The sequence below is a fragment of the Pseudophryne corroboree genome, unplaced genomic scaffold, assembly GCF_028390025.1.
Source record: "Pseudophryne corroboree isolate aPseCor3 unplaced genomic scaffold, aPseCor3.hap2 scaffold_978, whole genome shotgun sequence".
NCBI classification, from domain to species: domain Eukaryota; kingdom Metazoa; phylum Chordata; class Amphibia; order Anura; family Myobatrachidae; genus Pseudophryne; species Pseudophryne corroboree.
This window is the reverse complement of record NW_026970558.1, coordinates 13,776-27,449: the sequence shown is the minus strand read 5'-3', so window position 1 is coordinate 27,449 and position 13,674 is coordinate 13,776. Positions and strand designations below refer to the sequence as shown.

General features: G+C 41.9%; 5 non-coding genes and 1 pseudogene across 5 annotated transcripts; all 6 read right to left on the bottom strand.

Moving 5' to 3' along the window:
• Positions 1-5,473: 5,473 nt before the first annotated feature.
• On the bottom strand, positions 5,474-5,637 carry LOC135048529 (U1 spliceosomal RNA). The gene has a single exon (XR_010240377.1). It is a non-coding gene; the product is annotated as a U1 spliceosomal RNA (small nuclear RNA).
• Positions 5,638-6,280: 643 nt separating this feature from the next.
• On the bottom strand, positions 6,281-6,443 carry LOC135048525 (U1 spliceosomal RNA). The gene has a single exon (XR_010240375.1). It is a non-coding gene; the product is annotated as a U1 spliceosomal RNA (small nuclear RNA).
• Positions 6,444-6,595: 152 nt separating this feature from the next.
• LOC135048520 (U1 spliceosomal RNA) lies at positions 6,596-6,759 on the bottom strand. The gene has a single exon (XR_010240370.1). It is a non-coding gene; the product is annotated as a U1 spliceosomal RNA (small nuclear RNA).
• A 692-nt stretch (positions 6,760-7,451) lies between these two features.
• LOC135048527 (U1 spliceosomal RNA) lies at positions 7,452-7,593 on the bottom strand (annotated as a pseudogene).
• Positions 7,594-7,745: 152 nt separating this feature from the next.
• Positions 7,746-7,909, bottom strand: LOC135048521 (U1 spliceosomal RNA). The gene has a single exon (XR_010240371.1). It is a non-coding gene; the product is annotated as a U1 spliceosomal RNA (small nuclear RNA).
• Positions 7,910-8,580: 671 nt separating this feature from the next.
• LOC135048524 (U1 spliceosomal RNA) lies at positions 8,581-8,737 on the bottom strand. The gene has a single exon (XR_010240374.1). It is a non-coding gene; the product is annotated as a U1 spliceosomal RNA (small nuclear RNA).
• Positions 8,738-13,674: the final 4,937 nt, after the last annotated feature.

The window sequence follows — 13,674 nt, the reverse complement described above, 5'->3', positions numbered from 1 at the left end:
CTTCACCCTTAAATAAAGATTTTCTTAATTCCTTACCTGTGTGCTAATTAGATATCACCTTGTTTTCACATTAAACAGACTTCCACATGAGAAAGCAGCAAGGGTGCAGTGGCGTTAATGTTTCCTGGTGTCAACTTGTATTATTTCAGTAGACATTGAAATGAGGATGCATCTTGCTGCCTTTCCAATGAAGCAAGTTTAATTTAGTAATAGGTGAAAAACCATCCCTACAAAGGTGTTAATCAGAGACTTGGCTTTGAGGACACTTTTCAGAGAACAAATTTGTTAGCATAAAAATAAAGCCAGAAAATGAAGAGCTGTTTAATCACTCAATTGGATTTTTTTGCCAGCATATTTCTTTTTCTCTGCAACCCACTGCTAAATTGTGCTTCCTAGCTGTTTTTTTATAAAATCACTGAATCAAATCTAACTCTGATTACATCAGAGAAGGCCAGGTACCCTACACAATAAGAGGGGGTTTGAAATTTTGACTTGTCTACTTAAAGATCACCAAAATCTGATCACAAGGTCAATTACGTCCCTGGGTGTGATTGAACCACCAACCTTTTGGTTAGTAGCTGTACACACTAACTGATTGCGCCACAGAGACACTTTGCAGAAGTAAATACTGACAAAGGCTAATAAGCATTCATCTAAAACGTTTCCTAGAAAAACTTTAAAAAGTCAATAATCTGGAGAGTTTTTGTAAGATGTTTCTTCCATCAACCAACAAATAAACACATTGGTACTTTCCCATGATGAGTGAGTGCTTCAGGATCTCTTGCACTTACATGTGCAGCAGAGTACTGCAATGGAAGCATGCTGGGCCCATAACCCAGAGGTAGGCAGATTGAAACTATCCTTTGCTATATGCATTTTTTTTTTGTTAATTAAAGTAATCCAAAACTGGGATTGATATTTTTGCTCTTTTATTTTTACTTAAAGTACAATAACTTTTACCATTTTAATTTGTTTTATTAGTATATTGACAGTATTGTTTTCTTTCAAAAATCCACTTAATTTTCTTTACCCTATTATTAAAATGGTAATTGACAAAAACAAACTACATTGTCACCAGAAGAGCAATACAAAATGTACAAGTGATATATTAAAATCATCTTTCCAGCTTGAATTTCAATGATGCATTGGGGCAACGATTTTGTGAGAAACATCTTCACCCTTAAATAAAGATTTTCTTAATTCCTTACCTGTGTGCTAATTAGATATCACCTTGTTTTCACATTAAACAGACTTCCACATGAGAAAGCAGCAAGGATGCAGTGGCGTTAATGTTTCCTGGTGTCAACCTGTATTATTTCAGTAGACATTGAAATGAGGATGCATCTTGCTACCTTTCCAATGAAGCAAGTTTAATTTAGTAATAGGTGAAAAACCATCAATACAAAGGTGTTAATCAGAGACTTGGCTTTGTGGACACTTTTCAGAGAACAAATTTGTTAGCATAAAAATAAAGCCAGAAAATGAAGAGCTGTTTAATCACTCAATTGGATTTTTTTGCCAGCATATTTCTTTTTCTCTGCAACCCACTGCTAAATTGTGCTTCCTAGCTGTTTTTATAAAATCACTGAATCAAATCTAACTCTGATTACATCAGAGAAGGCCAGGTACCCTACACCATAACAGGGGGTTTGAAATTTTGACTTGTCTACTTAAAGATCACCAAAATCTGATCATAAAGTCAATTACGTCCCTGGGTGTGATTGAACCACCAACCTTTTGGTTAGTAGCCGTACACACTAACTGATTGCGCCACAGAGACACTTTGCAGAAGTAAATACTGACAAAGGCTAATAAGCATTCATCTAAAACGTTTCCTAGAAAAACTTTAAAAAGTCAATAATCTGGAGAGTTTTTGTAAGATGTTTCTTCCATCAACCAACGAAGAAACACATTGGTACTTTCCCATGATGAGTGAGTGCTTCAGGATCTCTTGCACTTACATGTGCAGCAGAGTACAGCAATGGAAGCATGCTGGGCCCATAACCCAGAGGTAGGCAGATTGAAACTATCCTCTGCTATATGCATTTTTTTTTTTGTTAATTAAAGTAATCCAAAACTGGGATTGATATTTTGCCTCTTTTATTTTTACTTAAAGTACAATTTCTTTTACCATTTTAATTTGTTTTAATAGTATATTGACAGTATTGTTTTCTTTCAAAAATCCACTTAATTTTCTTTACCCTATTATTAAAATGGTAATTGACAAAAACAAACTACATTGTCACCAGAAGAGCAATACAAAATGTACAAGTGATATATTAAAATCATCTTTCCAGCTTGAATTTCAATGATGCATTGGGGCAACGATTTTGTGAGAAACATCTTCACCCTTAAATAAAGATTTTCTTAATTCCTTACCTGTGTGCTAATTAGATATCACCTTGTTTTCACATTAAACAGACTTCCACATGAGAAAGCAGCAAGGGTGCAGTGGCGTTAATGTTTCCTGGTGTCAACTTGTATTATTTCAGTAGACATTGAAATGAGGATGCATCTTGCTGCCTTTCCAATGAAGCAAGTTTAATTTAGTAATAGGTGAAAAACCATCCCTACAAAGGTGTTAATCAGAGACTTGGCTTTGAGGACACTTTTCAGTGAACAAATTTGTTAGCATAAAAATAAAGCCAGAAAATGAAGAGCTGTTTAATCACTCAATTGGATTTTTTTGCCAGCATATTTCTTTTTCTCTGCAACCCACTGCTAAATTGTGCTTCCTAGCTGTTTTTTATAAAATCACTGAATCAAATCTAACTCTGATTACATCAGAGAAGGCCAGGTACCCTACACAATAAGAGGGGGTTTGAAATTTTGACTTGTCTACTTAAAGATCACCAAAATCTGATCACAAGGTCAATTACGTCCCTGGGTGTGATTGAACCACCAACCTTTTGGTTAGTAGCTGTACACACTAACTGATTGCGCCACAGAGACACTTTGCAGAAGTAAATACTGACAAAGGCTAATAAGCATTCATCTAAAACGTTTCCTAGAAAAACTTTAAAAAGTCAATAATCTGGAGAGTTTTTGTAAGATGTTTCTTCCATCAACCAACAAATAAACACATTGGTACTTTCCCATGATGAGTGAGTGCTTCAGGATCTCTTGCACTTACATGTGCAGCAGAGTACTGCAATGGAAGCATGCTGGGCCCATAACCCAGAGGTAGGCAGATTGAAACTATCCTTTGCTATATGCATTTTTTTTTTGTTAATTAAAGTAATCCAAAACTGGGATTGATATTTTTGCTCTTTTATTTTTACTTAAAGTACAATAACTTTTACCATTTTAATTTGTTTTATTAGTATATTGACAGTATTGTTTTCTTTCAAAAATCCACTTAATTTTCTTTACCCTATTATTAAAATGGTAATTGACAAAAACAAACTACATTGTCACCAGAAGAGCAATACAAAATGTACAAGTGATATATTAAAATCATCTTTCCAGCTTGAATTTCAATGATGCATTGGGGCAACGATTTTGTGAGAAACATCTTCACCCTTAAATAAAGATTTTCTTAATTCCTTACCTGTGTGCTAATTAGATATCACCTTGTTTTCACATTAAACAGACTTCCACATGAGAAAGCAGCAAGGATGCAGTGGCGTTAATGTTTCCTGGTGTCAACCTGTATTATTTCAGTAGACATTGAAATGAGGATGCATCTTGCTACCTTTCCAATGAAGCAAGTTTAATTTAGTAATAGGTGAAAAACCATCAATACAAAGGTGTTAATCAGAGACTTGGCTTTGTGGACACTTTTCAGAGAACAAATTTGTTAGCATAAAAATAAAGCCAGAAAATGAAGAGCTGTTTAATCACTCAATTGGATTTTTTTGCCAGCATATTTCTTTTTCTCTGCAACCCACTGCTAAATTGTGCTTCCTAGCTGTTTTTATAAAATCACTGAATCAAATCTAACTCTGATTACATCAGAGAAGGCCAGGTACCCTACACCATAACAGGGGGTTTGAAATTTTGACTTGTCTACTTAAAGATCACCAAAATCTGATCACAAAGTCAATTACGTCCCTGGGTGTGATTGAACCACCAACCTTTTGGTTAGTAGCCGTACACACTAACTGATTGCGCCACAGAGACACTTTGCAGAAGTAAATACTGACAAAGGCTAATAAGCATTCATCTAAAACGTTTCCTAGAAAAACTTTAAAAAGTCAATAATCTGGAGAGTTTTTGTAAAATGTTTCTTCCATCAACCAACGAAGAAACACATTGGTACTTTCCCATGATGAGTGAGTGCTTCAGGATCTCTTGCACTTACATGTGCAGCAGAGTACAGCAATGGAAGCATGCTGGGCCCATAACCCAGAGGTAGGCAGATTGAAACTATCCTCTGCTATATGCATTTTTTTTTTTGTTAATTAAAGTAATCCAAAACTGGGATTGATATTTTGCCTCTTTTATTTTTACTTAAAGTACAATTTCTTTTACCATTTTAATTTGTTTTAATAGTATATTGACAGTATTGTTTTCTTTCAAAAATCCACTTAATTTTCTTTACCCTATTATTAAAATGGTAATTGACAAAAACAAACTACATTGTCACCAGAAGAGCAATACAAAATGTACAAGTGATATATTAAAATCATCTTTCCAGCTTGAATTTCAATGATGCATTGGGGCAACGATTTTGTGAGAAACATCTTCACCCTTAAATAAAGATTTTCTTAATTCCTTACTTGTGTGCTAATTAGATATCACCTTGTTTTCACATTAAACAGACTTCCACATGAGAAAGCAGCAAGGATGCAGTGGCGTTAATGTTTCCTGGTGTCAACTTGTATTATTTCAGTAGACATTGAAATGAGGATGCATCTTGCTGCCTTTACAATGAAGCAAGTTTAATTTAGTAATATGTGAAAAACCATCCCTACAAAGGTGTTAATCAGAGACTTGGCTTTGTGGACACTTTTCAGAGAACAAATTTGTTAGCATAAAAATAAAGCCAGAAATGAAGAGCTGTTTAATCACTCAATTGGATTTTTTTGCCAGCATATTTCTTTTTCTCTGCAACCCACTGCTAAATTGTGCTTCCTAGCTGTTTTTATAAAATCACTGAATCAAATCTAACTCTGATTACATCAGAGAAGGCTAGGTACCCTACACAATAAGAGGGGGTTTGAAATTTTGACTTGTCTACTTAAATATCACCAAAATCTGATCACAAGGTCAATTACGTCCCTGGGTAGGATTTAACCACCAACCTTTTGGTTAATAGCCGTACACACTAACCAATTGCGCCACAGAGACACTTTGCAAAAAGTACATACTGACAAAGGCTAATAAGCATTCATCTAGAACGTTTCCTAGAAAAACTTTAAAAAGTCAAGTGAAGGAGATCCAACTGAGGCAGCACAAGGGAACTCTCGAAAGAGGAACAAGGCAAGAGGAAGATCTGAGACAAAGAAATCTGACTTTTACCAGAGCTGACCAGAGGAAAGCACAAACACAGTCCCCCTCTACCACAAATAATGCAGTCGAGTTTCCCACATTTGGGGAAATCACAGGGGTCAGCATACCCAGAATGCAATGAATGAACCTCACCCTGGGAGAACAATCTTCATGACCATGGTATCTCCTATGCAAAATAAGTATGATTTGGGATAGGGCTGGGGAGGGCCGCTGCTCAGGCACATCTCTGTCAAGTAAAGGAGATTCAACTGAGGCAGCACAAGGGAACTCTCATCTGGGGACAACAACTGCAGGGAGAACACATATTTTCAGATGAACATGGGAGGGCAGAAGGCTGCCTAATACTGAAGCACCCCCAAACAACAAACCAAATGCAACAACTAGTGCAAGCATTCCTGGGGGAAGGCCTGCAGCAGATGGATTTGCATATGATGTCATCCAAGCAGTGGGTCAAAGTTGGCTTCAACCCTCGTCTGCATATGAAAAGAAAAAAGGGATGTGCAGGGCATGGCGTCCTTTTGTGGCGCTTGGATGAACCCTCCTTCGGTGTGGGGCTCATGTTGGCTATGCCCCAGCCCCTGAAGCATTCAAGATGATTTCTTGCAGCAGCTGGGCACTGTAACAGCTCCAGAGTTGCTCTGTAAAGCATGTAAAAGGGTGTGGGCCCTGCAGCACTACCTGTAGTATGCATTGTGCGTTGGAAGGCACAAAGTAAGCAGACGGGAGAGGTCAGGATAGTGCGCAAGGGCATAGAAGGGAGCGGCTCAAGAAAAGAGAAGTGGAAACAGACAGCAAACTAGGCTGGAGAAAGACCTGAGACAAAGAGATCTGAATTATATGAGAGCCGACCAGAGGAAACACAAATTATGCAGTCAAGTGTCCCACATTTGGGGAAATCGCAGGAGCAGCACACCCAGAGTGCAATGGGTGAGCCTTGCCCTGGGAGAAGCACCTTCCTGATCATAGTATCTCACCTGGCAGGTAAATAGGAGTTGGGCTAGAGCTGGGGAGGGTCGCTGCTCGTGCACCCCCCTGTCAAGTGAAGGAGATCCAACTGAGGCAGCACAAGGGAACTCTCGAAAGAAGAACAAGGCTAGAGGAAGATCTGAGACAAAGAAATCTGACTTTTACCAGAGCTGACCAGAGGAAAGCACAAACACAGTCCCCCACTACCACAAATAATGCAGTCGAGTTTCCCACATTTGGGGAAATCACAGGGGTCAGCATACCCAGAATGCAATGAATGAAACTCACCCTGGGAGAACAATCTTCATGACCATGGTATCTCCTATGCAAAATAAGTATGATTTGGGATAGGGCTGGGGAGGGCCGCTGCTCAGGCACATCTCTGTCAAGTAAAGGAGATTCAACTGAGGCAGCACAAGGGAACTCTCATCTGGGGACAACAACTGCAGGGAGAACACATATTTTCAGATGAACATGGGAGGGCAGAAGGCTGCCTAATACTGAAGCACCCCCAAACAACAAACCAAATGCAACAACTAGTGCAAGCATTCCTGGGGGAAGGCCTGCAGCAGATTGATTTGCATATGGTAATGCCATCCAAGCAGTGGGTCAAAGTTGGCTTCAACCCTCGTCTGCATATGAAAAGAGAAAAGGGGCGTGCAGGGCATGGTGGCCTTTTGCGGCGCTTGGATGACCCCTAGTTCGCATTAAACACCTCCACCCTCCTTCGGTGTGGGGCTCATGTTGGCTATGCCCCAGCCCCTGAAGCATTCAAGCTGATTTCTTGCAGCAGCTGGGCACTGTAACAGCTCCAGAGCTGCTCTGTAAGGCAAGTAAAAGGGTGTGGGCCCTGCAGCACTACCTGTAGTTCGCATTGTGCGTTGGAAGGCACAAAGTAAGCAGATGGGAGAAGTCAGGATAGTGCGCAAGGGCATAGAAGGGAGCGGCTCAAGAAAAGAGAAGTGGAAACAGACAGCAAACTAGGCTGAAGAGAGACCTGAGACAAAGAGATCTGAATTATATGAGAGCCGACCAGGGGAAACACAAATTATGCAGTCAAGTTTCCCACATTTGGGGAAATCAAAGGGGCAGCACACCCAGAGTGCAATGGGTGAGGCTTGCCCTGGGAGAAGCACCTACATGATCATCGTATCTCACCTGGCAGGTAAGTAGGAGTTGGGCTAGAGCTGGGGAGGGTCGCTGCTCGGGCACCCCCCTGTCAAGTGAAGGAGATCCAACTGAGGCAGCACAAGGGAACTCTCGAAAGAAGAACAAGGCTAGAGGAAGATCTGAGACAAAGAAATCTGACTTTTACCAGAGCTGACCAGAGGAAAGCACAAACACAGTCCCCCACTACCACAAATAATGCAGTCGAGTTTCCCACATTTGGGGAAATCACAGGGGTCATCATACCCAGAATGCAATGAATGAACCTCACCCTGGGAGAACAATCTTCATGACCATGATATCTCCTATGCAAAATAAGTATGATTTGGGATAGGGCTGGGGAGGGCCGCTGCTCAGGCACATCTCTGTCAAGTAAAGGAGATTCAACTGAGGCAGCACAAGGGAACTCTCATCTGGGGACAACAACTGCAGGGAGAACACATATTTTCAGATGAACATGGGAGGGCAGAAGGCTGCCTAATACTGAAGCACCCCCAAACAACAAACCAAATGCAACAACTAGTACAAGCATTCCTGGGGGAAGGCCTGCAGCAGATGGATTTGCATATGGTGATGTCATCCAAGCAGTGGGTCAAAGTTGGCTTCAACCCTCGTCTGCATATGAAAAGAGAAAAGGGGCGTGCAGGGCATGGCGGCCTTTTGCGGCGCTTGGATGACCCCTAGTTCGCATTAAACACCTCCACCCTACTTCGGTGTGGGGCTCATGTTGGCTATGCCCCAGCCCCTGAAGCATTCAAGCTGATTACTTGCAGCAGCTGGGCACTGTAATAGCTCCAGAGCTGCTCTGTAAGGCAAGTAAAAGGGTGTGGGCCCTGCAGCACTACCTGTAGTTCGCATTGTGCGTTGGAAGGCACAAAGTAAGCAGATGGGAGAAGTCAAGATAGTGCGCAAGGGCATAGAAGGGAGCGGCTCAAGAAAAGAGAAGTTGAAACAGACAGCAAACTAGGCTGGAGAGAGACCTGAGACAAAGAGATCTGACGAGAGCTGACCAGGGGAAACACAAATTATGCAGTCAAGTTTCCCACATTTGGGGAAATCACAGGGGCAGCACACCCAGAGTGCAATGGGTGAGCCTTGCCCTGGGAGAAGCACCTACATGATCATAGTATCTCACCTGGCAGGTAAGTAGGAGTTGGGCTAGAGCTGCGAAGGGTCTGTCAAAGTCAGAAAAATATCTCTATGCACACTACCATATTTGCACCTCACCCAGGTCCGTGCTGCGCATGCGTACGCTCTCCCGTACGTGCGCATACTCACAGTCGCGGGCACCCGCAGGCGCATGGTATGCGTATTTACGGTAGAGTTTATGTGGTTGTAGCGTGCGACTCAATCGTAACATATTTTCACTAATAATGTATTTTGTAGATCATGGTCCCTTTGATAGATTCTGAAAGTTTGGTTAATATAGAATGTTTATGAACAGAGGAATCCCTCTTTGTTTGATACGAAGGGTCAGACAGGAGTAATACAGTGGTGTTTAGTATCCATCGGAAGAATATTTAATTAGAAATATTCCGGTGTTGGTTTGAAGCAGATCAATCGCTCGTGCGAATAGTTATGGACATAAGAAGTTTATGAACATTTACTTTATTTGCACTTTATTACCCATGCGGCGGGAAACCCAGTTTCCCTCCCACCTGAGCAGTTGGAAATAGTCACAGCCCACCTGTATGAATCAACCTATGACCTTTTGTTATAATGCGAAGCCGAATTCCTGTGTCCAATGAACAATGAGATTGTAGGGACCATTGAATTGTATTGTGTGTGGGGCATAAATAGGCAGGCCGACCGTATCCAGTTCTCTCTCTCTTCAACGGTTCTCATTGCTGATAATCGGGAGCTGGATATCGAGGCGCATGCGATCGTTCCCCTAGTGCGTAAGTTTTCTCCGTAATCATATTGTCTTACTGTGAGCCATCTCTCTCTCTCTCTATCTCTCTCTCTCTCTACTCTTTCTCTCGTATTTTCCTTTAATTGTATTGTATTGTATTTCCTGTGTAGTTTATCTGGTTAGTTGGTTTATGTTATATTGTAGTGTATGCTTTGTACTGTGATTCTTTTTGCAAGTATAATAGTCATAATACATATAATAGGTTTCGGACCCTAAGCCCAGGTATCTGTGTATTCTTTATAGTGTTAAGTATTCTCTGAGCGCCGGTGACGCTCAAGCAGCTTTGTAGTTAATCAGGTTACACCAGGTTGCACTTACACTCTGTCTCTACACTAAGGTATACTGTGTATCTCATCGTTAAAGGTATAGAGATAAAGGTTTAAACGTTGTAAGCGTCTGCACCGCTGGTGATCTCCTCGTGGTCCCGAGCGTACGCTACGCTATAGCGAATCATTACGTTAGTCGGCAGCCAATAGCGTGCCTGCCTGTGATCACTGGACCGTAAGCGAACGTGACGCTTGAGCGTCTCGACTACGGTTGAGCGATCGCTACACAACTTGCGTACCCTTACGGTACTTCTTACGTAGATAGCGTATAGTGTTCTTAGACCTCTTAAAGTGTTTTATATACGATAAATATTCAGCTTTATCAATTGGCGGCTCGCCCGTCCTTCACATATCTGCACTAGGTAGATCAGCAGACATTATCCCTCAGCAAAGGGCGGGAGGTAGTATCCCTCGTAGTGCTGACAGGATAAGCGTCTGCTTCACTTAGGTAAAGAGTGCTGAAGGAATCCGGGAACCGGAGGTAAGAACAAAACGCTAGTGTCTTTTAAAACTGTTTATTTTTCTGTCTTGCGTACACACGCACGCACACATATATATATCTGCATTTCTTTTTCTTTTTCATTTTCGTATATCACTCTCCTGTCTGCCAGTTTTTATAGTTGATAGAAGTGCTAAAAAGAGAGTTGCCGTTATTTCATAGTTTAAGAGTAAAGGTAATATAGTTAAAAGATAGACAAACACACAGTTTCGCCTGGGAGATAAGGCGAAGTCAGTGTGTTTGTGTGGTAGATGATCAAGGATCATCTACATTGATAAAAGTATAAATTGTGTTACGGTGGATCTTTGCTTTGCGCATACGTGTCTCTAACAAAGACTTGCGTATGCAATCCAAAGGCCGACGCACGCAGCGTACGTTACGCAACGGAGCGTCCGGTTACGCCCACGTAGCTCAAGTCACGATAAGTTGATTTTTAACGCAAAGCGATAAATAACGCGAGGCGAGAAATAACGCAAGTCTATTTTTGGGTGTCCGAAATTTAGTTAACAGATCCTGCTCCTAATTGGTAACACACCTGATCTGAAGAAAAATTTCTGCGCAGAAATAGAAATAGAAACAAAAGTGTACATGTGATGAGTGAGTGTTTTTACAATTTTTAAAGGTTGAACCACAAGAAAAGTCGAGTACTCGTGAGGTACATGCGTGTAAGTGACGTGCACGGTGGCTAGGGAGGCATCTCTGGTTAAATATACAATTTTGAGCATTAGAGTATAGCAGACCAGGAGGTCATACTGTAACAAGACCAGGAGGTCATAACAGACCAGGAGGTCCAGGTACAGCCGACAAGGAAGTCTGCTATACAGTTCACAGGCACAACACCGAAAAGGGTTGGTGCAACACCCATATAGGCCATATAAGCTCTGGCTGAAGGAATTCGCAGTCGTAAGTTTCGATTCCATTGGTCTTTCCGTACATAAGCTTAGTTGTTTGTGTACTGAACGACTGGACCGCACGTAAGTGTGTGCAGTAGTTAGTAATCTGACCTAATACCATTAGAGTAAAGGGGTCACAAACGCTATCTGTACACTCTAACGTGATTTGTGTAATTTTTTTATTTTAAGGGAAGTTCGCTGCTCACTCAGGAACTATCCAGCAACCAATAGTTACTGGAAAGAGTAAGTGTTCTTCGGATAACCCTCGCAGGTTCCAGTAAATAGAGGTTCAGGTCGCAGGGGCCCTAGGTCGAGTACGCCAGCACCATATCGGTGTGATCAGGTCGTATTGGTCGGCGTGGGCGAGTGAGTGGGGTACTCGGTAAACCGCCACCGTCAGCCTATTGTTGGCATTTGGTTTTGCGTAAAGGGTTGGCTAAATAAAGCAACACTTTCGAACTATGGGGGCCACTTGTTCAGGTAGGGGGCGATCAACCTCGGTTCGGGTTGATTCAGTGGTCCGGCCAATTGGGTCGGCCAGGTATATAATGTGTGAGAAATATGGAAGTCACACAGAAACTTTATGTGATGAATGGGAGAGAATGACTGTACATGACGGGGAGAAATTCCCAAGAGTAGGGAGCTTCAGCTCAGAAGTGTTACAAAATTTAAGGAGGAGGATATGTCTCATAAAATCAACAAAGAGACGAATCCAGCATTATGATTATTTACAGTTGTGGCAACAGGAAGGTGAGATACAGAGAGGTTTGGCTCAGGCGGCGGGATCTGGCTCTAACAGAAAACTGATTGTCACGGCCCCGCCGCCACCATACATATCAGGAGAGAAGTTGATTGCGGAGAAAGACGCACTAAGGTGTAACACAAAATCACTTAGTAACTGTGTAAATGTTAATGATAATGTTAACCCATTAACCCATGCAAGTATTAACCCGTGCAAGTTGTACCCTGTTTTGAACTTTCCTCAGGAGTGTGATCAAGAGGACGAATCGGCAATGATTTCAGCGCTCTCTCTAGCAGCCACCATAGCAGAGACCACAGTAGGCACAGCTCCACCCACGAGATTAGTAAAGGCCCCTAGCGGAGGGATAGGTGAGGTCGTATCAACTGGTAAGTACGGCACCATGCATTATGCTGAAACTATTTCACCACAGCCTGTAGAATCTACACAGAATGAGGTTGTTAGAATTACACCTGTTAGAGTAATAGCAGTGCCAAATGGGAAAACAGACGCATCAGGAGCCACTCCCATTAGGAACATTGCCATGTACACTCCATTTTCCCGAATGGAATTAAGGACCATAGTGTCTGAATTTCCTGACCCTAGAAAAGACTTAGTTGCCAGTCAAAAATACATCAGAGACTTAGGTAACACTGTAGAGCCCAACAATAAAGACTGGCAGATATTGCTGAGAGCATGTTTACCCTCAAATGTCGACGCAACTCAATTTTTAGCTGATTGCGGACTAGGTCATGATGTACCTCTTACAGATGTGTACAACCAAGATAATGTGAAAAGAATAAACTTGCAGTTAAAAGAGTATTTCCCAGCAGTAGCTAAATGGAATAAGATATTCTCCATTAAACAGAAGGAGTCAGAGACAGCTGCAGAGTATTTTCACAGAGCATTATTAGAAATGCCAAATACACAGGCATAGAGGACATTAAAACAGACACAAACCATCGGGAAGTAGCAGTATCGGTACTGATGGATGGTTTAAAAGAGTCATTGAAGACTAGGGTACAGACCACGCAACCATGTTGGCGAGGTCTGTCTGTGGCTACTTTGAGAGAGGCTGCTATTGATCACGACAGAAACATCACCAGACACAGGGAACAACAAGGTGACAAATTAATGTCAGTAAGTATACAGGCTCTGACCACAAGGCAGCCTTTGTTTGTATCACCAAATCCTGTGGGTAAGTCAAGTATGGTTACTTGTTATTCTTGTCACAAACAGGGACACATGGCACGAGATTGTAGAGTAAAGAATCCACGAAACTCATACCAAACCCCTAGACAACGACACGACACACGACATTGGGAGCAAGGTCCGCAGAAACGGAGTTATGAGCCACATACAGGGGAAACAAAAAGATATCCCCCAAACAGAGACTGGCATGCCTCTGGTAGTTCCCAACTATCTCCCTCACAAGTAGTTGCTGCCAGCGGGATTCAGGGAGGTCACCATACCCAATAGGGGTGTGGCCATACCTGTAATCTGCAGCCAGTAAAATTAATTGCCAATCTTGGAAGTGAACCCGAGATCGCAATTAATGTAGCTGGTAAAACTTTAAACTTTCTTGTAGACACAGGTCAGTGATAAATTCGACAGTGGGCATGAGAACCACTGGTAGGACAATTCCAGCCATGGGAGTAACAGGAGTAGTCCAGCACTACCCTGTTAGCAAACCAGCCGAGATTACAATAGGGCCTTTG